Genomic DNA, 27093 nt, shown 5'->3' on the forward strand with positions numbered 1-27093 from the left:
TTTTTCTATGCATTATGTGCTATAATACAAATATATTTGAAGCATGGGTTTGCAAAGAAATTATAATGAAAGATTCAGCAAAATGCAGTAATTTTCTTGTTGTGTTCCCTAGAAGATGGGGAAAGAATCCATTTTGGAAAGAACAAGTTTTCTTTTTCTATTCCAGAAGAAGAGCTTTCAAGAGGCTTTTCTTTATTTAAAAAGACTGAACTTGAGTAATTTAAGATGTTGATACGGAAGAAGTACATATTCCTCTAATCTTTAAAAGGATTTGTTCCCTCCACCTATCTCTAATAAGGTAACACATATAGTGTTAATTTCGTTGATTTATACTTTCTATATGAGTTTGCTAACAGAACTTGACATAAAAGCCTTTGTGAAGAAGCTTGATTGGTTTGGTTACCATGGCAACATGGTTGAATGGAAGAATGATTTCCTTTAGGAACCTTTCCTAAATGCTGTTTTGTACCCTATAACTGTATCGCTGGCTTGCCCTCCCTTGTGAGGATGTGAGAAGAGATCACTTCGAGGGTCAACATGGTGTCTTGTGTTTATAGATTATCCTCAGCAATCAAAAGACTGCTTGGCTCATCTCATTCTTTCCATAGCTGAACCAATTCTGTTCCTCAGTACGCTGTGATAATAGGAGTCTTGCATAGACCTTTATGTCTTGAAATGCACAAAGGAAAAACTGGAATCTAGAGCAATGATTATATTCTGTTAAGTGTATTTCTGAAAGCTAACGTCTGTTATGGATTTTTAATTCCCCTCCTATTTTTGTGTGAAATTCCGCAATTTATCAATCATTTGTCCTGTGTGTGTTGTTACTGTTTTGAAGAGACAGAAGGGTTTAACCAAGGAATAGATCAGCAGGGACTTCACTTAAAATCCTTAGTGGTGGTTTGGTATTCTGGAATTGCTGTAAACCCAAAGGCGTACATTTGAGATTTTCTTTGTTATGGGATAAATGTGTGCTCCATTAGCGCACCAATTGTGTACAGAAAGTCGTGGGATCAGTCAAGTACCGCCATAGGGTGTTTTCTAGTGGGTAAAACAGGCTAATGGTTATTTCACTTCTACATTCAATAGTCCCAGCAGTAAGGTCTATTATAGCTATTTTTCTAATAAGCCACATGGTTATAATTTTTCATTTTCACCCCTTGGTTTGGGTCCTTGGAATCAGATACTCCAAACTAGACTTAATGGCTTTAACTAAAGAATTGTATCAACACTGCTAGTTCCAGTAATACAGTGACTTTAAAGTTGCTCAGGAATAATTTTCTGTAGGGGATAATGAAAAAAATAATATTGCCTCATACTGATAGGGATATTTTAAAGATGGCAATATATCTCCTCAAACAGAATTAGTATGATTGGTAACAAAATCCATATAATATAAGATGATTATATTATAGTTACTGTTTTATTTTGATGAGTAAATGTTAGAATTCAAAATTTTGTAACAACTCTGAATGTTCACTTTCAATTCCTAAACCAATCCTTTTCTCCGAGTTCTCTGAAATGCCCCCGGCAGTTATGCTACTGGGAAAGATTGGGTCATATTTGAGTCTCAATCACCTCAAATGTTTATTACTGTGTATTTTGCATTTTGTGGATTATCTTGGAAAATGTATGTTTTCCGTGGCCCTTCATTCTCTGTGCTTACAGGTAAGCCAATTAAGTGTGTGACAGCAGAACAGCACAAACATGGCTTGAAGACTGAGAAAATATCAGATGTGGAGTTTTCAAATGAGTGGTTCACTCTTATCTCTTCTTTCCACGTTGCTCTCTCACTGCCCCTTTCCTCAATAATACTGAAGAGACTACTGAAAGAAAAGCCAAATTCTGTAAAGTGATTTAAATGTAAAGTGATTTAAAGTGATTTTTTGTGGCACCAGAATTGGAGCCACAAGAAAGCTGAGACAGATTTGGCCGTATTTGAGAACAGAATTTATTGAATAAAAAGAGGTAGTTTCGGACAAACTTGATGCATTTGCTCTAAGTTACTGTCTACGGAAATGAACATTTTCCCCAGAACACACAAGATGCACATATAACTAGAACTTTAAGTTCAGTCATGGAACTCTCCCCTCCTAGTAAGGTAAAGAATTTCTCTTCTAACTTGTCTTTATTATTTTTGTACAGTCAGTCTATTCTCTTACTAGTTGTGTAATCTGTACTGTGTAGGTATGTATGTATGTATGTATGTATGTATGTATGTATATATGGACACCATTCTTCCATTTAAAAACTTCTCTTCTGAATCATCTTTGTTATTTATGCTTACTTGGACCATTGAATACTCTGTGCCACAGTTTGTTTTATAGTCTCTCAATTCATGCCCTACCCTGTTCTTGGATGCCTGTCTTCTGTTTTCACTCACAGTTTCAACATATTTTGAGTTCCTTGTGTCATCCGGGATGCCCTCCCCAGGTATTTCTTGTTTCTTTACTTCTTGGCTGTCTTTGGCCCTGCTGATCTCACTCTTTCTGGGACATTCCTGTTGGCCTCAGCTTCAGATTGTCAGTGACCTCTGGTTCCCCTGGTTCCCTGAACAATCCCTGTCTCCCCACCTTCACCTCTTTTCTTAATTTGGAGTTGTTCTCCCTGAAGACATCCCTGCTTAGTCTTGACCCTCTGTCTTCACTCATCCTGTAGAGAGTTTCTCCACTTACCTGTATATGAAATTACCATACGTGCAGAAGATGCCCTTCTCTAAATTTTTTACTTTGACTTTCTGGCTGTATTGAGGGCATTAACTCTTGACGGCATTAACGACAGCCCCAGGAGATTGTTTGTTTGTTTTAGATTTGCATGAAGTCCACTTTGCATGAGTGTGGTTTATTTTCAGTTGCACATCAATAAACATTTATTGAGTATCCGGTATGTGTCAGGTGATCTGCTCTGGGGATGCAAAGATACATATAATCTATGGCCCAAGGCCTTTCAGAGATTAGCAATACAGAGGACAGACAAATAAATATATCTGACTACACTATTGTATTCTGTGACAGAGGAAGGCTGAGAGAAATAGGAAAGCATCTAAGAGAAGTAACTAACTCAGACTGGGAGAGGAGGAAGAAAGGTGGACCAGCATCTGTCTTCCAGACAAAGTACTATTCTTACTGTAATCCCTAACACTCTCTATTGTAGTCATTCCTTTAAATTGTCTTTTTCAATAAGCGGATCATTTTGGTAGCATTTGGAATCAGAACCCATCTTGCTTAACAAAGTAACCCTGGAACTCAGCACAGCATATTTTGTATATTTACCAGATGAATGCAAGTGTCCATTTAACGGAGACGAATGGGCCTCACAGCCTAAGCTCTAAAAATGCTGGGAGGAAGAACAGCATACATGGCATGGCACTTGTTCCCCGAAATGCATTCTGTTTGTGGCATCTTTTGCAAACTCTCAAGGTCATTTTGAATTCTGATTTTATATTCCTCAGTGGTTGGTGACAGCCTCCTGCCTCTTCCTCTCCCTTCCCCCAACCCTTCCTTCTAGTCTGGTCTCATATGCAGATTTAATGATGGTACTAATTATTCCACGCCCCAGGTAATTAATAAAAAATGTCCACCAGAGCGCTGCCCAGAATTGACCATAGTGGAACCCCATTTGTTATGCTGCCTCTGAGGCTGACACTTTCCCGTCGATAGCTCCTTGCCAGGCTTGACCTTCTTGCCTTTTCATAGCTATGCAGCGTGGGTCCTATTTTCTCAGTTTATTGATGATTATGTCATGAGAAACAAAATCAAAAGCTTTGCTAAAATACAAATATAAATTGTCTCTTGCTTCTTCCCCTTGATCTACTGGGTTAGTCATTCCATCAGAGGAAATTAGATTATTTTGACAGGATTGGGTCTGCATCATCCTATTTTAGTTATTACTTGGTACTCCGTTTTCTTGAAGAGGTGTGCAACAAGATTTTTTAAAACAGTGTTTCAGAGGTAATTCCAAGATCATAACTCTCATCAAAAATTTTCTACCCTCTATATATCTCGGTTGAGTTTTCTAAAGGAGATGTACGTGTACCTTTTGGAATCTATTAGGGAATCTATTTATCATCAACAGAAATTCTTTCTTCCTATAAGAGCAAAAATAATATATAGGAGCTGATGGACATAAGTTTACCAGAAGAGAGGGGTGGGTCTTATTTTTTCAAAGCAATCATGTGGAAACTTTTCCCAACTATTCCTAGTTACATAAATTTTAATTTTATCCAAGAATGACCTACTTAGTTTGTTTTCTCTATGAACCAACTTATATAGATTCAAATAGATAAGATAAGATAGATAGATAAATATCATTGCAAGAAATAGTGCAGTAGGCCTGTGATACAAGACACCTTTCTATAATTTTTTCAAGGATAAAAGTTTATTGGGCATATTTTCATTGTGTATTAGTCTCTTTCTAATAAATACTTAGTTTTTCTGTTTTGTTTGCACCATATGTAGGAAGTAGGATAGAAACATTCAGCTGTTTTGCTATTTATGTTGAGGTACCCAGTGAGCTGGCTTAAAGGAAATCCTCAATCTTTAAGGAATGTTTCAGATTCCTCCGCCAGCCCCCCCACCCCAACCACCTGTGTTGATCTCTCTGGAGCTTCCCCATGCAGATCTGTCACTTAGGCCTCTCTCTTTAGGTCCCAGCCAGACCAGATGTCTTTCAAAGGAAATGTCATGAGAACCTTTGAGAAAGGAACAAAAATCAAGATAAATTTTTTTATGGTAAAGAAGGTGAATTTTTATGTCCCATGTTAAAAAAAAAAAAAAAGCCAGTTTCTGTAGCACAAGATGATGAAACTGAATAACTTTTAGGTTTTTTTGGGGGGGAAGATAATTTTTCTAATATTTTTTATTAACATGAAAAAGTACACATGTTGAGAACATATAATTTTAGTAGTTGAGGCCGTGTAGCCTTTTCAAGAAACAAAGTTCATCTTAGTGTTTAAGTTTTTGAGTCAAAAGGCCCATTGTGCAGGAGTTAAGAAATGATTGTTTTGTTCCTTAGTGACTTTAGGACTGTTTATTCTGATGGGGTTTGAGTTATACTTGTAGGTAGTAGATCTCTATTAAAAATTATGTTTGGTTATTCAGTCTCACAAACACTAATGGACCTTTTCTGTGAATTAATTCAGTGAGTAGATTTGTAGTGAATATCTACTTTAAACCAGATACTAGGGTTAATGAACAGGGAACAGAGTCTCTCCGAAGGATGCTCATAGTTTAAGGGGTTGATAGACGTGACCGTGAATGATGTAGTTGTGTGGTGTAATGCTGACGTGGTGGTGGGCGGTTTAGCGGCTTTGCTCTGAGACGTAGTCAGGGAAGGCTTTCCTCAAGATGAAAAGCATATGGAATCCATGAGCCAAATCAGGCCTGTGCCCATTCATTGTTTGACCTGCACTAGGTTTACAATTTTATTAGTTGCTGTAGTAGTTGTTTCTGGTGCTCTAAACCACATCCCCTCAGTCACCTCTGATTTTACACACTGTTGTGATTCCATGAACGCTGACTACTGCCTACCTCAGGCACAGTGATTGCCTGTCTTGTCAGGGATTTCTCCTCAACTGAGGAAGCCACTGAGCACTTAGTGCAGGCACAGTGGAAAAGTGTGTGGGGTTTATCACCCTGAGCAACAATCTTTAACCATAGGGGACAGAAGTGGGCGTGGGGTTAGTGCCCCTGCTGTCCATCGTACACAGGGAAGCTTTGGGGAACCATTCTGTGGCATGTCTCTGAAGCTCCAGGACCTCACTAACAGTCCCTTGGTTGGGTTTTATACCTTCCATGTCTCACTTCCCTTTCTTCCGCTTCTTGGAATCATTTCCCAAATAAACTACCCGCAGGTTCTTGTCTCAAGCTCTAATTTTGGGGGAATCCAAAAACAGTTGCTACAGTTTAGAAAACAGAGGATGGCAAGTAAAACGTCAGACTTTCCACTTCTCTTGAAACACCAACGACCTGGTAACCCAGAGAGCAGGTTCCCTATGGCAACCATCAGCTGGAGCCGAGGAGTGCTGCTGATTAAAATGAGGTAATCTGAGCTTTTCAGTCCACCCTAATCCCCATCCAGTCTGAGTTCCTCTTTACAATATCTGCCTAGGCTCTTGAGACCCAGGATAATACTTAAAATGAGTCTTTCAAAGGTAAGCAGGACTTGGCCAGGCAAGAGGAAGCAGGCCCTGCATGGCACGCATAACATCATGTCCAAGCCAAAGAGATGGGTTTATTATGTATATGTTGGCAGGATTTTGTTTGTGTGTATGTGTATGTGCGATAGTCTGAGCAATAGTCTACCCTTTTCTTTTCAAAGTCCATCATACTATGGCAAAGGATGTAGTCATTCAAAAGAGTTATGCAATACTGGTTTTCTAGCAATTATAAAAAAAATAAAACACATGACTATCAACACTGATTAATTAGGTTACTATGCAAACAACCTTGCGGTGATAAACACCCATTGTGTGGCACTGAGGCATATGTTTGTCATACTCATTCGGGGAGCACTGGGGGCCCAGAGGACTGATGAATCGGCCCACATTGTCTGACTACACAGCTGTCATAGCAGCTCAGATGGCAGGTGATAGTTCTGCAAGCGCCTGTCAAAGCAGTGCTTATCTGTGATGACATCTGTTGATGGGAGCTCCCTTTTAGATTTGATCCACACAATGACCTTGATATTCCTGGTGAAGAATAAAGCCTCACAGTTATTGTTTTAAGAAGGAGAGACTTGTAGCTTGTGCCTCCTACCCGTCACATCAAATTATCAGGCTGAAACTGATAATACGAGGGATACTGGTTCTCGACAGACAGCGGTGTTGTATCTGCTGGATCTGTATGAACATTAAACCTTCCTGCAGCTATCTTATAAAAAAATCTATTGAGATAAGGTGTAGTCACCACTCAGAATATCAGGGATGTGCACAGAAACTCTGGCTGAGGAGAGGAACATCAACTTCAGGAAGAGATGCCTGAGAACTAAATATTTAAATTTAAGAAATGGGAAAACATCAAGGGTGGAGCTGAGAGTTTATACAAATTTAGGGAGGTGTTGAGCTTTGAGAGAGGTGGTCAGGACTGGATTGCTGACTCCACTTTTAGGCCTATAAGACTTTGGGGAAGTCACTAAACTTCATAAACTTCATTTTTTCCCACCTCTGAGATGGAGATGCCAATATGTACACTGGCTACTTACCCTGCTGTGTCAGGGAGTTCTCAGAAACTGCAATGTCAGGGAGTTATTGGAAACATTTTTTGGTTGGTGAAGAACTATATAAACATGAAATGGTGAAATTGTTTCAGTAATTTGAACATATAGCCATTTTGAGAAGTTAAAGTGTAAAGTGCAAACAATTAATGTTTTCACACTTTTATTTTGCAGAGACAGGAGGAGTGTAGGGAGCTAGAAAGGGCATCAACCAGAGTTAGGAGATCTGGTTTTAAGTACAAACAGTGTAACGACTAGTGTGATGACACTGGATTCGTCAGTTCTGGTCTCCGTTAGCTACATTGGCCTGTGGTCTCTGACTTTCATTTTTATTCCATGGCTAGTAGCTTCTTTGGCTAACCCGGCCATTTGGGCACTTCAGTTCCATCTCTCAGTGTTACTCATCTCTTTGTGATCACGAGCTGCAAACATTCAGCTAATGCCTAAGTCAGTGGTGCTTACTTGAAGTACCTGGGGAGCTCTTTGAAAATGTGTGTTTTAAGGCTCCCGATTCATAGAATCTGATTCAGTGAGTCTTGCCTGGGTCCCAGGAATCTAATTCTTGATAAGCAGCTCATTTAAATATGATGCAGACATTCTTTGAAGAAATCAGTCTAGAACACACATATATTTAATATTTTATAAAAAATCAGTTACAACTTACAAAGTAAAAAAAGATATTGTTTTGATTGTTTGCTATTTTGAATTGAGTTTACTGGTTTGCTTGCATCACAGGGTTGGCTTTGCATAAATACAGTGGACCAGCAGGTGAACAAAATTATTTGTTTCTAGGGTTTACTGTAGTATACTAAGGGTTTGTATGCTTAGTTGTATTCTTCCTGTTCTCCATGAAAGCAAAGCAAAACAAAACAAAACAAAAACTAAACAATATATGCTTTTAAAATTCTACTGGTATGTAAATTGTGTGTATTTGATGTTTCGTTCTAGTCATTTTCAAGTGAATGAATGTGGACTCGGCCTAGTGTTTTCCCAGAAGTGCTTACCATGAAAAAACATAGTGATGTATTGTCTGCGAAGAGTAGGATTATGGTGAAGGGAGGTAGCAGAAGCAGGACTCTGCTTGTTTTTGGTTAGCTCTTACATCACTTCCCTTTAATTACAGAAACCTCTTTTCTAGCTGTATGGTGGCATACTTTACTTGACCCCTTTATACTTTGAAATCCCAAATCAGTTGGAGACGTGGGCGGGATGTTGGTGAGAGTAAAAGAGGCAAAAACCACATGATGCTGTTGGGTTTAACGTACAAGAGGAAGAATGGAAGGAAAGCAACTGGACATTTTTACCATCTTGTTCAGAATGTGTATTGTTTTCATTTTGTAGAGCAAATGTGTCATGAAGCACTGTGTGAACTTCAGGTTTCTGATTTATATAGAAATTTATATCCTAGAGTGAACTACAGTATTTAGCGGAATATACATTTCATTTAGATCCACATTGCCTCCATGTCTCCCCATACCTACCACTCCTGCCCACTTCCATTGTGTATTTTGTTAAAGGAAGGACCCCTGTAAGGTAGAATGGAAAGACCGTGAGTACAAAACACAATTCAATGAAGCAGCAGACCGTATTTGTAGGAATTATTTGTGAGATAAAGCTCTGAAGGACTGTGAAAGACTTTTTGTGATTTATTTCAAAAACTTATTTAAAAGGCAGATAATAAAGATAGGAGATGAGCTCTGACCAAATCCACATTAAAAAGAAAAATCCTTTTTTAAAAGAGCTATTCTAAATTCATTAACCATTCACAAATAAAATTACCCATACAGAAATCTAGTGAAACTTTCTAAATTATAGTTCAATTCTCTCCTAATGTGTAGTTGCTTTGTTTGTTTGATTATTGTGATTATAGTGTTCATTAGTACTGACTGGGTAGGTGCAGTGGCTCATATCTTCAAATAAACTGCGTTCTGTGAATACTCACAGCTTCTATTTTCATCTTTAAAACCTTACTTCCCACTTCTTTCGGTGCCAGCAGCTATTCCCTTAACATAAATATTTTCATCACTGTAACTGTGGTGGAACAAAGGCAATTCATCGGTGTTCCTGTGTGTTAGTGGTCCTAGTTACTTCTGTGAAAGAATTAGGTTTTTATTTCCATTGACTAAAGTTATATCAGTGCAAATGGATTGTGGGCACCATTGTAGTAGATCTTAGTACAACAGCTAAATAGAGGAAGCATGTTTGAATACTGAATTTGAGCAAAGCGGTTTTAAAAATATATTTTTAATAATAATCAAATATCTCTTCTGTCAGCACCCTTTTAATCCCATGGAATACATTAACAAGTCTGAATGGAATCTCAGTGCATTAGTTACAGGAGAGAAATCATATCACCTTCTAAGCCTGCCAAAATGTGAAATTAAAATACTGGCTTGCCTTAAACATGCACAATTAATTTAAGGAAGACCTTGTCAATACTCCCTTGATATTTACATGCACTCTTTAAACTATACGACTCAGAGAAGTTAATGTAGAAAGGGAGAAGGTGATTTTGTTTGTGTGTGGCAGGTACTATTTAAATTTCTACAAGTGCTCTGATGAGAGGTAGGTTTGAATCTGTTCATTACACATGGATGTAGGTTCTGAGTTTTTAAAAAACTCACTTGTTTGTAGTTTGAATTTTAAAACCAGCTTACTGGTGGTGGTGTCAGAGTTTTATAAGTCTTTGAAAACCAATGTGCGATATTTATGTGCATATTAAAATGGTCCAGTTATCACCTGAGTTGCCAAAAAAATGTGCATACAGTCATAGTATTGACAGCCACATTTTCCTTCTCTGTCTATTCATATTTCTTTATATTACAGCTGTTTATTTTACAATTGAAGTTTATTATTTTCCAAAATTGACAAGTCACTGGCTTTATTACTATGATTATTGTATAAAGATGACTTATATAAGATTTTCATTTTTGATATTAAAGATGGATTCCTCTGATGTCCAAGCTGCCTTCAAAGATATGGAGTTTTTAGAGAGAGACCACCTGGTCTGAATTTTCAAGTGGGGAAAATACGAATTTTAATCCCAGCTCTATTTTGCTTTGTGGACTTGAGCTGGTAAACCTTTTTGAGCTTTAGTTTTTCTATCATAATTGGATCAGACCAACTTCATACAATTGTTGTGAAATTAAATGAGGCTGGGCCCCAAAGAAACGAAATCATGGTTGATTTTTACTTCACGCTACGTGTTTTGTGAGGTAGTATCTGTAAAGTACAGCTTCTGATCCTTTGACTTTGATCTGATGAGTGCAGGTCTCATTCAATGAATTGAGTCTAGTGGAACTTTCTACCAATAGGGTCAGATAGTTTCTTCTAAGCCTCCTCTTCTTTTCCTTCTGTTAAACTAGAACCAGAAAACAAATTTCTAATTGGGTATAGTTATCTGGGTTCTCTTTCAAATCTAGAAACTCATGATATTATAAGGTCTGGAAGGTGTTAAAACATCTTATTGGCCAACATAACCCATTTTTATGGACCTACCTATTATCTGTCTTCATTACCAGACTTTGGGTTTCTTGTTGGCCAAGGACCATTTCTCAGTCATTCATATTTCTCCATCACACTTCAAGGTAGCCACCGCACGATGTCTATGGAATTAGATTAGAAGAAGTAGTAGAGTGTCTGATTTAAAGAAAGTTCGTATCACTTGTTTCTCTCCAGTCAGAATAGTTGGTTTGAAAGTGGCTGGGGTTTTGTACTATTGAATGAAATGGTAGATTACACATATAAGGGGGGAAAAAACAGTATATACTAGAAGAACAAGCGTTTGGCATATTTCAGAATATTTTTTAGCAATGCATAGATTATTGACATGACTTTTTGGCAGTGGGCTTTTTTACCCTTTTTTCTGCCAAAAATGTAATTATGAATAGGCCTACTCAACATGGTTTCATAGTTTTATAATATAAACATGGATGTAAAGAACTGGAAAGTTAAAAGTAAATGTTATAAGATAGAATTGCGAACAGGATCTGAAAGGAATGGATGATTGAAAACAGTATCGAGCATCTTCCAAGTGAGGTGGGTTTTCTCAATGGCAAAACTAATTCCATTTGATTTTAGAAATCATTATAAACTGTTTATTTCTTCGGCAGTTAAATTACAGGATAAGCCTAAGAACTATGGTATTTATTATTCAGGTTATCTGTTTGCATTTGTTCAGTTCAAAACAAAAAAAGAAGGGAATTTTTTTTTTTTCCACAAGCACTTTGTTGGCGTGTGTGGCTTTTCATAAGTAAAAAAAAAAAAATAATAGTTACATTGGCTAAATCTCCACTATATATCAATTGCTTTATATGTACTCTCTTGTTTAATACTCTTAACTGTCCTAGGAAGTCAGTATAATTATCTCCATTTTAAGGATGAGGAAACTGAGGCTGAAAAAAGTTAAGTAATTTCCCCAAGACCATTTAACATAATAAAAGTCAGCTATGGGTTGCCTGGGCCTTTTCTAAATAAAAGTGAATGTCCTTAGGACTTATAAATTCAGCTAGATGAAAGGAACTAGAATTTTTAACTGGAAATAATCACCACTTTGGGGAACATCCTGCTAGCTGGGTATGACACGTTTTTCAGGCCAGCCCCAATTGTGAAAGTGCCTTGTATCTGAGCAGAGGTTTCTGTACTGTTTTCTGTACTGAAACTTGGGCCTACCAGCCCTTCACCAATTGACTTCAACTGACTCATCTATACCAGGATGTGGGGGAAGGTTGACTCAAGTCATTCCTATATTTCTTATAATAAGGTACTATGAATCCGTGAGTATGGGTGGCTGGAACGGCCAGGGCTCTGAAAACGTAGGTTGTAATAAGACAGCAGTCCAACCACTACTGCAGTCTGGTTCCAGTTATGGGGTAGACTAAAAGTTTCAGATTGTAACAGTAATTTTTTAAAGAATTTTTCATAACCCTTTCTCTTATCTCATTTGAGAGGCAAAGGAGAGAAATTATCTCAATTTAAATTCTCCTCCCTTCCCTGTTTCTCTCCTTCCTTTATTTCTTGATGTTTCAAAGTGTCTGTAGTGTGCAGAGAATTGTGGTCATACCATTAAGGTTGACATTGGGACTCAGGAGAGGTCAAGCAACGTGACACACAGTGGCAGAGGCAACACTAGGAGCCAGCTATCATGGGTACCCCTCATTTCATACCATCAGAATGAATGAAATACATTCAGTATCTCAAATGTTTCCCGTACATCACTGAAATATTTATCCAAGCACCGTTTTGAATTCTTTAAAGAGAATGCCAAAATGGTCACTATGAGACAAAGGGAAGTTTATTAAATATAGCAAGATTTGAGAACCAGCAACTACTATATGAGTCAATATTAGTTTCCAGGGCATTTTTATTCTGGGATTTAGCCTTACATATGTGGCCCTTCAGAAAACAATGCCTGAAACCCCCATTGTGATCTTGGGACGCCAGCAAGAGAGAAACTGATAAGAGAGCAAACATTGTTGGAAAGCCAGGTGTTATGCTTTACATACATTATGTTTATTCCTTGCAAAATAATCCTGGTTATTAACCCCACTTTAAAATGAGGAAGCTAATGCTCAGAGAAATTAAATATGTATGTCATGGCCCCATAGAATTGATGTTCAGATCCACAGCTGCCTGACCTAGAATACCCATCTCATTCATTTTTCTCCTTCGTACAGTTTTTATTACAAACATTTCCTGTCATATATCTTCTGATCATTTCAGAGAAATAATCAATTTGTATGATGTTTTACAGGAATCAATTTTTAAACAATATACACATACAGTATATGCAATAGAATATTATTCAGCCTTAAAAAAGAAGGAAATCCTGTCTTTTGCAACAACATGAATGGAACTTGAGGGCATTATGCTAATTGAAATAAGTCAGACAAAGAAAGAAAAATACTGTTTTCACTTACATGTGGAATGTAAAAAAGCTGAACTTGTAGAAATAGGGAATAGAGTGGTGGTTGCCAGGGACTAGGGGGTGAGGGAAATAGAGGATGTTAGTCAAAAGGTACAAACTTCCAGCTCTAAGATGATTAAATTCTGGGGATCTAGTGTACAGCAGGGTGACTCTAGCTAACAATACTGTATTATATATTTGAAAGTAGCTAAGAGAATAGCTCTTAAATGTTATCACCACAAACATAAAAAAGGTAATTATGAGAGATAATAGAGGTGTTAACGAACCTTATTGTGGTAATCATTTTGCAATCTATACATCTATTAAATCATGTTGTACACCTTAAACTTACACAATGTTATATGTCAATTACATCTCAATAAAGTTGGAAGTAACTAAAAAATAAAAACAATGAATTTAAAAATGAAAATATGCATATACTGTTAAAAAATGAGCCCAGAAATAATTCAAATGTCAATTATATTAAGTTGTTAAATAATTAAAGTCATTAAAACTTTTGATGTTGAACAGTTATTAGAAATCCATGCATGCATACAAACATTTATGCATATATGTAGAAGGGAAGAAGAGAATGAAGTAATGATTGCTCTTTGAAGTAATCATGTGGCTATGCCCCTGTGCTTTATATATTGTTCTTGTAAACTCAGGTATATGCATGTTATCTACCATCCTCAGTAAAAAAAAATTATGGTGAAGTACTATATATTAAATTTCCAACAGAATCCTATTTTTATTTTCCTGAAAAAAGTGGAGATTCTTTGCTTAAAAGCAAACAAAATAATTGAGCCTCGGAAAATCTACCCTGGATTGACTGGAGTCACATTCCAGCTTGAAAAAACAAAACAAAACAAAACTCTCTGTGTGTGTGTGTGTGTGTGTGTGTGTGTTGGGGAAGAACAAACATTAAAAGTGTAATTAAAGATGGAGAATTTCTCCGTGGAGAACTGGTAGACTAAATAAGAGTGACGATGTTCATTACAAAGTGCATCTAAACAGAAAAGAATAAAGGTCAAATGTTAATTGAAGTTGGCTGCATCTGCTCCCATCTTTATTGAGAAGGGCAGAAGTTGGGAAGGCAGCTGGAGTTTTCAGTTGGTTGCTAAGTCTTAGAGCTTGATCAACTGTTGAATTTCATTTTGGGGAAGAGACATAAGCAAGTTTTGTCTGTGCTAATATTAAAGACATTAAGAGTTTGCAAGGTAACACTTCCTTCCTCTCCCCTACGGCCTTTCAATCAAATTCCTTCCTTGTCTTTTTCATTGGGGTTACATGTGTAGTGCTTATATCTTCCAAACTGGACCATTGTTTGTCTCCTCCAACAGAGAAAATTTAAAGCACTTGAGGGACCACCCGAGTCAGTTCTATTTAATGAATCCTGAGATGGCTCCAGGGATCCTTTGTCATACCATCCACAACAAAACAAACACATTTCAGCATCATCTATGTTAAGGTTTCTTGAGGAAAGCCTTTAAGGAAGATGAACCTATGTGGTGATTGCTACCAGATCACTGGTGTTAATAATGTGTGCAAATTAATGAACCGGTTCGTTTAAAAACAAACTAAACACCTGGAAAGGTAAATTTCTTACAGATACCTATGTGCTCTGACGTGTACATAGCTAAAGTATTTTATTACAATATCGTAAGACTGTAATTAGTATTAAATAAAGTAATGCATATAAAATTAGCCCTGTATCATATATATGTATACATATATGTATATATATGTATACATGTATATATGTATATATATGCATATATATATATACATATATATAATGGGGGGGTGCCAAAAAATGTATACAAGTGGACACTTTGGTCAACATTGCTCAAGCAGTAGTTTGTTGCAATCAGAAGTGTCTGGACACTGTTGATAACCAATTACAAGCACCTCTTGTAATTACAGAAGTGAAACATGACTTGTATTCATCTTTTGTTATCAGCATATATTTAGTATTACAATTTTAATAGAGTTTTTTTTTCCTTTCTTAAAATCTGTGTACATTTTTTGGCGCGCGCTCTCTTCATATATACATATATATACATATATATGTATATGTATATGTGTGTGTGTGTGTGTATATATATACATAAAATGCATTATCACTCCATGAGATCTTTTTATTAAGCCCCATAATAACTCTGTAAGGAAAGCGGAGTGTAAGTTATGCGCCCAGCTTTACACTAGAAACTGAGGCTATGAGTTGTTACGTGACTTTCCAAAGGCACTTACATTGCAGAAATGAGACCAAACCTCGACGCTCCGACTCGTAGCCAGATGCACCTAAAGTGTAAATTCATATCCAAGAGAGGTCTGTGACTAATATAACTGTATTTGCATATGACTAGTGAAGCACTAGTAGGAGGCAGTATTGTAGATCCTTGCAGATTAAATGTAACTATCTGTAAACTTCAAGTGGGCACAAATTGTTGTATTAACTGCTGAAATGCAGCCCCCACAAGTGATGCATAACATAGATTAGATGCTTGATAATCATTTGTTGAATGGATGCATAAAAAAAATGTCACAGTTTTTAAATGACTTGCTCTGCTAGCTTTAGAATGCAACAGGAAGCTACTCTTTATTAAAGATGATTCAGAATGATTTTGGTAGATTTAAACATCTTCCATTTATAATCTGTTTCCTGTTAGTAAATATCAGAACTTCTCTGCTGATTTATTATGCTTAGACTAGCAAATCCAGAATTGTTTGGTTTTGCATTCTCTAAATAATCCCTCTTTGAAAGCAGTTATCTGCATTCTTGGCACAGAGGATGATAGGATGGCACTTTGATATGATTTAAACTTTAAAGTTTTTAAAGTGATTATTATCTTGATATTTCTTAAACAATTTATGGAGAACTGGGCTTAATGTTCCCAGGATCTACCCTACATTATTAGGTTGCTCAGTTATTTTATTTAAGGCCTAATATATTAAGTCTTGACTGGAAAAAGAAATACCAAAGACGAAAAAGGAAAATTTGATGCATAGATGAGTACTTAGTCAGATATATTAAGTGTTGTAATTATATTAATGAAGCCAAAATGGAGAGAATTCCATTCTGTAAAGTATAAAGTATGGTATTCCACATAAGCCAAACATGAGACATTTTGTACAACTTTAATTTGAGAGCTCTGAACCCAGTTGCCACCCCTCTTGAAAGAAAGATTCTGTTAAACTTGTTTTCTGAGAGTTGACACTGTTTCAGACACCAGCAGATTAAATGCAAATATGGAAAGTCTTAGTTTCTATTCTCAAGAACCTCATGGTCTAACAGAGAGAGGAAGACAAATACACAGATATGTTTAATACATAGCACAGTTTAATAAATGACTTAGCTTTTGATCTGTGTGAGATCAACAAGAAGAAAATAACATGATACAGCTAGTGGATAAGATAGCGCTTTGCAAATGTGGTGGTGTTTGAGGTCATCCCACAGAGTCTGCAGGACAGTGGGGCATTTGACAAGCAAGTAGAAACCCATGTACTGGGAGGTGCCATCCATGATGTGTGCTGGGACACAAAGGACTGCAACTGCATCACTTAAAGCTTAGGTATCATTTTCATATATTGGCACAATTCCTTTCAGGCTATTTCACTACTTGGAGACTTGTCTTGGCACAGAATAAACTTAACTCAAAATTAAGCAGTCTATTTATTTTATAGCTTTGGAAAATGAATTGATGATAAAAGAGTTTGGAACTTATGGCTAAATGAGGTTTTTGTGTGATTGCACGTTGCAGCCATAGTTAGGACAGTTGGGATACATCTCTTGGCCGTAGCACAATCATAAGGATTTACCTTCATTTGCAATTTGAATTTATTTTATAACAATCAAATTTTGTGTCCTTTAAGTCCCTTGAATATGGACTAATATTAAGAAATAACGTGTATGGCAAATTTCAGTTTATCTCAAATGATTGGGAAATGGAATACTGTGGTTTATCTCACATTATGGTGGCTGGGAGATTACAGAAATACTTCACAGAGGTGATGGAATTCCCTAAATTAGAATAAAAAAATTATTTAACGTTGAAAATATTCTGTACATAATATGAATTGAAGTTCTTATTTAATTATTCGAAAAGCTGTTTGGGGTTCTAGAGGTGTTCTAATTTACCAACAGATGTATCTGTTGTTATTTCTAGTTTTCTAGGAAATAAATTATGGTCATTTGGCCTTACTGGTAACTTCAATTCTGGATCATTGAAACTTGAATTTCTCAACCATAAGATCAGAACTTCTGTTTTTAGGCTCTTACATAAATCAATTATGTGAATTACACTCTTTTTAAAAGCCTTGAATGATCAAGCATGTGATTATCCGATTTGATAAATTGTGGCTTTAAATTAAGGTAATGTAGCCCAAATCAGGAAGTTTTTGATAAATTCAATATTGCGGGGGGGACAATTAAATCCATATTTCTACTTCATAGTCACAAGTACTCTGATGACTAATAAATATTCCAGGCAGTGCAATATTCACTTACTCTGAGGTATTACTAAATGAGGATCATTGTAATTTAGTGAGACCATTCTCACGTCTCAGTGTCAGCCTGCTGTGAACATTTTGCACTAGTATTAAAGGTCAAATGTTCCACTGGCCTTCGCTAGTCGCTATTATAGAATACTGTTCATTATTATATACTCAAATACCCCTCCCCCAAAGTTTAAAATATTGCATTCCAATATTATTAAAATGTATTTATATCTTGGCAATTAAGAATTAAGGCAATTCACCCCTACTTATCCCCCCATTGATATGTTCATAAGCCATCCATTAGACCTATAACATTTTCTGCTATGACTACCAACATTATGCATAGATCATTTTTAAAGGCCTAATATGATCTGTTTTTGTCAGAAACCTAAAGGTGACCTGGTTGTTACCATATTTCATCATTTGTTGCTTAATTTCTTCAGGTATATTTCCTTATCAAAGTTAAAGGCTCTTTGCTACCTCATGTAACTGTAGGAGATAGAAAGTCCCTTTTGGTATTTTTTAACATGCAATTTGGTGAATGCTTTCTGTATATTTTGTTTGAGTTTATTTTTCAAAATAACAGTGCATTAAGAAGATGCATTCCCACCCTTTAGATCCCCACATAGTGAATAGTATTAGAGATTGTTGTAGAAGATTTGACTTAAGGATTTCATGCATTTTCCCTTCAAGAAACAAATTTTGAAATGGTTTTCTAACCCTGAATTATGTGGACTGTCCTAAGAGGACCACACAATTTGTTCTTATATGAGCTCTGATTAAAATATTACTGAGATAGTGATAAAGAATACATTGATCAATATTATTCATTTTCTACAACCTAAACTTTTTTGTCAATCAGTTCAGTGACCCATATATTGGCTGTGTTAGTGTGCGAAATTAATTCACTATCACACTTTATTTATTGTAATTCCTAAGTAGGGTATTTTATCATATGAAATAAATAAACACAGTTCTGGGTAATAATAATGATTTCCCATTTTGCTGTGCCCAAGGAATTCTAGTAAAATATTTAAACGACTTCTAAAAATGTAGAAAGTTTCCATCCTTCAGGCTAAGTGATGTTACGAATCTAAGAGATTTAAGTACATGCTGAGAAGATAAACAACTTTGTTTTATGGTTGGGTCAAAATAATTCATCTGCAATACAAAAAATTGTCTTATGTTCCTTTGCATACTTTGACTCATTGGCCATTTTTTTTAGAGACATCTGGACTATTTGATTATTATATTTGTTTGCCTAATTTTAAGTTTATGTGTCATTTTCCCCAAATCCTGAGACATTGCGTTGTTGCTATCTGTTATCTAAAACAATTTTTTCCTTTATTTACTCGTTCCTGTTAAGTCCCAGTGAGACAGGTCAGTGACCTTAGAACCAAAAGACAACTCTATAATTTATTTCTCATTTTAAGGGGAAATTATGTTGCTGCCCTGAAATCTGAGTTCTGTCAAATAATCTATAGACTGTAAATGCCATTAAAGAATCTATTGTAGTTATTTGAAAAACTTTCAGAGTAGTTTGGTACAGATAATAAGTCATTTTCTGCATATCTTCTTACCAAGCACTATGTAACCTAATGTACAGTGATATGTGAAATGAGCTTAAGTGTTATTTTATTTCCATACTCTCTAATTCCTCAATTTCACCCTTCCCCCCCACCATAAATGAAAAATATCGCACTTCCATCTGCTATACAGTATAGATGGTTCACATTTATTTTTGTAGAGATATTTTACAAATGGGTTTTTGAAGCAGATGTTTTTGCATTTGTACCCACCTTCTTTATCCTGATGCCTTTTCACATGCACAAGGGATAAAAAATGCATCGCTGCTATCCTTGGTAAATTTTGCATACCTCTTTGATTTGGGCTGCTGCACCGTAATGCGTGGTAATGTGACAACTGCAGTCAAGCAAGACGTTTCCTAATATCCAATGTCAATATCCCAGCTGTGCTGCTAGGATGTGAGGAACTTCTTTAGCTCTTGGTAATTCCCCCTAGAATCCTTGGGCAAAACGCTGACTCCAACCAAACCTCCCCTTCTCTCTGTCTTTTGTGTCAAGACTGAGTTTAGACAAGTTTTAGGTTTCCAAATGAACTCAAAAGTACAAGCACAATAACATGGTGTGTTTTTAGCACAAATGCTTTTTGTATATTTTTTTTCCTCCTCTAGAATCCTAATAAAACACCTGCATTATTTTAAATTACATATGCAGATGTTGTCAATCTTATCTGTCTTTCTAGAACATCATGCCTAACAGAATATTTAGCAAACCTCTGCAACCAAAATTATGTGTATGCAGGTGTAACTTGGTGGAGTAGGAAGAGAAATCTTAGACAGAATAATAGTTATCCATTGAGATATAACAAATAACCCCAAACTTACCAGCTAAAAACAGCCCATATGTATTAGCTCACTTTGCTGGGTGGTTCTGGCTGTGGGTCTCTCATGAAACTGCAGTCAAGCTGTTAGTTGGGGCTGCAGTCAACTAAAGGCTTGAATGGTACTAAAGGATCTGATTCCAAGATAGCTTACTCATATATGTGTTGACAAGCATCATTAGTTCCTTGGTGGCTCAAGGAACCCTCAATTCCATATCACTTGGACACTCTACAAGTGAGTGGTTTGTCACTGGCTGCCTCCAAAGTGAATGATGAGCTGATGGGAGGAGGGAGAGAGAGAAACAGAGAGGGAGAGAGAAAGAGAGAGAGAGAGAGAGACCAAGATGGAATCTGCTGTGTCTCTTATAGTGTAATCGTGGAAGTGATATACCATCATTGTACTGCATGTTCTTGGAGCAACCCTGTGATAGTAAGGAGGGGACTACCAAAGTATGTGTCTACCAGGTGGCAAGAATAATAAGGACCAACTTAGACTGGATATCACAGATATAAATTATGTACTTGTCACTACCTTCTTGAGCTTCAGTTTGCTCCTCACTTCTACTGATCCCTTGAAATGTAAAAATCTTATGAGAGGATGGATGCAAAGGCACTTTGAATATGAAATAGCTTCTACATACAAAAGTTAATTAAGGAAATACACTTCTTTTTATGTGTAATAAAAGGAAAGAAAAAAAATAAAAACGTGGGAATGAGAAATGGAGAGAGATGGAGAAATGAAAGGAAAAAAAAAGAAGAGGGAATGAAAAAGGAAAGGATCTCCTTTATTAGCAGGGACCAGAGGTCTTCTCTCCATTTTTGCTCCTCCTTTTTATCAACTATAAGTGAACAGAAAATGACTGCTTATGTCCTCAAAAGACATAACCCGATCTTTTTTTAGGATTAAACGAAGTTGTTATGAGCTCCTCTTCTCAGCTGAGGCAGATTTGATTAAAGTCAAACGAATTTAAATTAGCAGTCAAAAAGGCTTAATTTAAATCACCATGGCAGTGTACCTTCATCTCCTTCCTCAAAACCAGAACTGAGTGCCAACCTCCATTACCAATACTTCTATCATCCATTAGGGAAGGATAGCTAAGATAGCCATTAGTGTTTTCATCAGCCACTGACTTTGGCTCAGTATAAACTAGCATCTAGAAACTGGCTGCATTTATGATCGTGTTTAACGTGTGTGTTCTGGAGCTCATTGTTTTCTGTGGATGACATTCACCTTAATTTTGGCATCCAAGTTGTGGAGACATCATCTTACTTAAAGAATTAAAGCAACAATCCCTGTTCCCTCAGTACAATACACAACCGGAGTTTACCACGTGAAGGCATAAGGACTTCAAATTCACGTGTCCATTGGCCACTGTATTACCCTCTCAATGTACCTCCCGTTGCTCTATTGATCAAGTTATTTGAAGAGGTCATTTTGGCGTTGCCTAAAAATGGACTAAAAGCAATGGACTTTGTGTTTTCCCCCTCAGAAATGATGACAGCAGATAGTTTCACAAATTTCCTAACCTTGCCTTTTTCTTGTGTCATTCCTTACTCAGCCCTAGGACTTTATCTCATATCTGAGATAAGTGTTGTGGAAGGGATAAGGATCTGAACATCCATTGCAGGCATTCCCTGGCCTTAAAACACATTTTGCCTTTTGATTTGACCTTTAGATCAGAATACCTGGGTCGAAAGAGCTGTGTTAACCTGCCCAGTTTACACCCATTAAAAACCGCTTTTTCTCCTCAATAGCTAGCTGAGCCAGTTTGTATCATTGTATAAATATCTCATAATTTACATTCAACTATTGGTAGAAATTCACGTTGTGTTCAGTTTTGGATATTTATATGTAACGTTGCTTTGAGCATTCTTATATGTATTCTGGTATACACGAGCGTATATGTCTGTGTGATATGCACCAAAAAGCTAAATTCCGAGTGATAGGGTATGCATATACTCAACCTCATTAAATGATGTCATACTGTTTTCCAAGATGTTTTTACAGGTTTACATATATGAGAATCCCTATTGTCCTACATCCTTGCCAATACTTCATATTGTCAAACTTTTAAATTTTTGTCAGTTTTACCAATGTGTGGTAGAGTGGTGATGTCTCTCTTTTTTGTTGTTGTTGCATTTCAGATGTTTTTTGTCTTTTGTGAAGTGTCTGTTTATTTTTTGTCCATTTTTCTATTTGATTGTCACCATTTTCTCACTGATTTGTATGGTACTTTATATTTTCTGCATACTATGCTTTGTTAGGCATATGTGTTGCATATATATATATATATACACACACACATATATTCTCACAATATGTAGTTTGCTATTTCACTCTAAAATAGTGTCTTTGAATAAAGAATATTTTAAATTTTAATGTAGCAGAATTTATCAGTCTTTTCCTTTATGGTTATTGTGTTTACCCAAAAATAAGACCTAGCTGGACAGTCAGCTCTAATACGTCTTTTGGAGCAAAAATTAATATAAGACCCGGTCTTATTTTACTATAAGACTGAGTATAATATAATATAATATAATATAATATAATATAATATAATATAATATAATATAATATAGTATAATACCGGGTCTTATATTAGTTTTTGCTCCAAAAGGTGCATTAGAGCTGATTGTCTGGCCAGGTCTTATTTTCGGGGAAACATTGTAGTTATTTTTGTATCCTGTTTAAGAGATCCTTTGCAGCTCCAAAGACAGTCTGTATTCTCTTCAAAAAACTGTATAGTGTTAATTTTCTATTTTAGAGCTTCAGTCTACATTGAATTGATTTTTATGTATGGTGTGAGGAAGGAGTTTAATTTCTTTTTTCTCCCCAGGTCAATTGACGATTCTGTACTATTCTATTTCTTTTAATGTTTCTGATTGTGACCCTCTAAATATATCTCATGCCTATTTCTGTTTAAAATACTGGTCCAGTGTTACTTAACCATCTCTTAAATGTCCAGTGGAATTGGTTACAAATACCAGAATCTCAACCTGAACTATCTAAAAGCAAACAAACAAACAAAAAAGAAAACAGAAGTGCTTACATAGTTTAGAGCCTTAAAACAGATATGACTTTAAGAATAGATTAGAATTCTACTGCTCTCTGCACATCTGATTCACATGTTTCCCTACAGAGCAGGTGAATAGAAATTACGGTTACTAACAGTTATTGAGCTTTACATATCACATCTCCAACCACTGTAGGGAGTCTATTTCTGTATATTTCTCAAATTTTCAATGGCACATTTTGGGTCAGGCAACCAATTCTGTGCTGATCAACTATGGAAACTTCTGCTGCAAAAAGTGGCTGGTGAGAAGAGAACAGCTTTTAGGCCAATTGCTGTATGAGTAATTTATTAGGCGAGGCATCAAGTATGTCCAGGTCTCCTTGTGTGTTTATCCACGTAGTCTCTGATTGAGATTCTGCTCCTAAAATGGCATCTTTGGTGGAGCTTTTCTAGTTATTCTTCAGGTGTTAATTCACTTTCTCCGCTACAGAGACCTCTTAAAGCTGCCTATAGTCATTGAAACATCCCATTTCTGTGTCTGTTTCAGCTGTGAACTATGATGCATGTATAGCTAGTTTTATGAAAATAATATGACATTAATAATGTCCAATACACATTAATTGATGATATATGCATAAGCACACTATAATATGTGAGGTATTTTACCTTCACTTGATTAGAATTCCCATAACTTCCAAAGTTGTACCACGTTGCATCAATTCTTCAGTAAGCAATTTGTCGCTAAAAAAATTGTCATTCAAAGGTGAGTTTTACATGTTAAAGCAATGGGTTTCACTCAGGCTACTTTTCCCAATACTTTTTATTTGACTTTGCATTTGGAAACAATTATAGCTAATTTGAATGATAAGAAATGTCATCAGTGTAGGTATTTGTTCTTACATCTTTCTTCATAATATTTCGTTTTGTGATTTTTAAGTAAAATATCTTTAGGCTAAGTTCAAGCATATTATCTTATGTGAACCAAAAAGTATGTGGTTATTTTTTTTTCCATCATTACCACTGCTACTCATAACCATTTTCGCTTGATAATTTAATTGTCCTAAATGAATTTTGAATGCAGAATAACAGATGTGATCAAGCACAGAATGTTTTCAATACGTCCTGTTATTAAGAAAAAAATCCTGCCTTATTTTGGCTTGATAAAGTATTTTCACAACAGACAGTAACTGAACTATATCCATTTACTTCTCCGAGTTAGCAAAATACAACTTTTAAATGGGAATGGCATTTGTAGAAGGGGTAAAAAAAAAAAATACAATGGCTCTCTAACTAGGGAGCAAAATGCTTTCTTTCTATAGGATGAACTTACAACTAAAGTAATCAGCTGTTTGGTTGGCAGATGATGGAGTCTGGGACAGCTTGTGCTGGGTTGCTGGGGGACTCATGTCGTGAGGGGCACATTGAGTAGAAATACTTGCAGAAATTAAAGACAAGACATTCCTCAGGAGTACCCACTAGGTACCCTGTCCTCCTCCCTTCTTTATTCCATTCCACTCCTTTCTCTACTGCAATCCACTCCATTCCACTCTTCTTTTTCTGCTTCTTTTCTTTACCAGCCTCAGTTTTAGGTATTTTACTGATTTTTCTATGAGGATTGAGAAATCTCCAAATGGATGTATTCAACTCCATTTTTAGCAAAATGCATTACTGTGTATACCCCTGTTTTAGGCATTAATAGACTAGAAAAATGCATGTATTATACAAATTGTACATGTCAACTGGAGAGATGTGAAGGCAAAAGTTTTCTAAGATGAATGGGGCATCGAGTTATTGCCATAGTTAGTAAGTAAGGAAATGCTGGATGTTTGGGGGTTAGTACCTATTTCTAATGTTGAAGCAGCAGTGTGAATCAAAGCAGTTTGGAATCCATATTGCTGCTGCTCAAGGAGAGAACCTAGAAGCTGAGTAAAGCTAGAAGATGATTGTTCTCAAGCAATGGTGTTGGAGTGTTAGAACAATTCTGATTAAACAACATGAATCTCTAGCTTCCTCAGGTAACTATGGTAAAGATTGCAACAGCTGTAGGAATGTGTAAGATCTGGGCTGTATAAAATAGTTTTCCCACCATGCCTTATCCCCTCAGCTGAAACCTTGGTGTTATAGTTGAAATAAATATGTCTTTATGTGGATAAACTCAAGATAGATATTAGATGCAGACACTTAGAATCATTTTCTAGTTGTTAATGAAAATACATCCACTTTTTTTTTTTCTCCCCCTGGGGATTCATGTATAGAATTCCAAACTTTTCCTTTTTTGTCTGTCTGGGACAAATCTCAAAAGTAGGTAGTGCCTAATGACCACAATATTGACCAAACTTCAGTAATTGTTTTAGGTGAATTCATAAGAATCATTTTGAAAATTTCCCAGTTGATTATGTAACAGAACTAAACTTATACTTAAAATAGGAACTACTGCAGTTGTCTCTAAGTCCTTAATTTATAAATTATGTCATGGTGATTTGCCACAGTGTTATTAAAATCATATATATATATATATATGATATATATATATATATATGATTTCACATATATGTGTGTGTGTGTATATATATATATATATATTTCATATTCTGGTTGATTAGATTGACACTAGTAATGAATATTTATATGAGGTACACATGTACACACACTGTCACACACAGCCACACACAGACATGTGCACATGCGTGCGCAAACACACACACACACACACACACACACACACACACACAACCAACCATACACTAAATTAAGAGGCTTCTCAGACTCTTTCCTGTCTGGCATTTGTTATCCATCTGTAGCAATTAGAAATGGCTCTGTTTTACAGTCTAAAGTGCACATGTTATTCAGGAAAAAGGTTTAATAGCCTTTGTTTCCTTACGAGAAGCCATAGAAACTGTATTTTTTTTTTAATCTTGTAATACATTACAGGAGAATTATCGTGTTCCTATGCTTTTTCTGGTTTCTGTGTGTATTGTCCCTATATTGACTGTAACCTCAGCTAACCCCGTTTGAAGCTTTACCTTCAGTCATTAAACTGGAAGGGCTTGTAAATAATTTAATCAAAGCCTAGCCTGACCACCACTTGTTTATCCTCCATAACCCTATACTGCTTCAGTGTAATTTTATTTTATGCCATGTGGTTCATTAAGCCGATTGACAGTGATTCTGTGACATGGCTTTGACGGGGGGAGTTGACACTGGCAGCCAAAACACAGCTAATGAAGGACTGAAATATGGAGGCAGAGGCGTTGGCAGGAGGCAATGGCAAGTCCATTCAGCGTGGTTTCTTTTACAGGTGTGAATACAAATGATAGCTCATCACAAGGATATTCAGGATTCTTATTGTGGTTTGGACAGAACCGTGACTATGAATTTACTGAAAAGGTTTTTGTTCACCTCCCTTTCCAGCTAACAGTGTGTAATGTAAGTCAGAGATCCCGACCAAATTAAAACCTACATATGATTTCTTTGACACTAATCAAAGTTACAATACCACCAGCCCTGAAACTCGTACATCTTTGGTGGCTCTGCCGCATTTAAATGTCGCAGTTTCTCTTTCACTGAGTAACCATTTTCACTGATTGCCCTGTTATTCATCGTCACCTTCTCATTTTAGTCTTTTTGAAATATGTCTTCCTCTTTCCCAAATTTATTTTCTTGTGCATTTATGTGTCTCTACACCACGTCCTTATTTTTGGTGGGCAGTGGGAGGCCTAGTCCTGTCTGTTGAACAGCTTCATAAGAAGCCCAGCTGTTAGCTGTCAAGGGTTTTCTCTTTTATTAGTCTCAGAAGGCAGGACTGGCAGGGTGCAGCATGTTGGTACAAGATCCCAGCTGTTGTAATGGTGCTCTCAGAGTCCCTGATCATTTGAAACTTGAAGAAAAATCTGACCTCATCATAGCTGTTGTTTCTGTTTATTCTTTTTTTTTTTTTTTTTTGGAAAGGCTTGCTGTGCGAGGAAAAGAGCTAGCTATTTTGCTTTTCAAACTTTTCAGAAGTGGACATTTTTGGTACAGAGTTTAAGATATTGGAGGAAAACGTTAACAAATGTGGAT

General features: G+C 36.3%; 1 protein-coding gene across 1 annotated transcript in view; it reads left to right on the top strand.

Moving 5' to 3' along the window:
* The window catches only part of PTPRD (protein tyrosine phosphatase receptor type D), a 488669-nt gene that overhangs the window by 35216 nt on the left and 426360 nt on the right, over positions 1-27093 (top strand). The window lies entirely within an intron of this gene.

The sequence above is a fragment of the Rhinolophus ferrumequinum genome, chromosome 12 (genome assembly GCF_004115265.2).
Source record: "Rhinolophus ferrumequinum isolate MPI-CBG mRhiFer1 chromosome 12, mRhiFer1_v1.p, whole genome shotgun sequence".
Taxonomy (NCBI): domain Eukaryota; kingdom Metazoa; phylum Chordata; class Mammalia; order Chiroptera; family Rhinolophidae; genus Rhinolophus; species Rhinolophus ferrumequinum.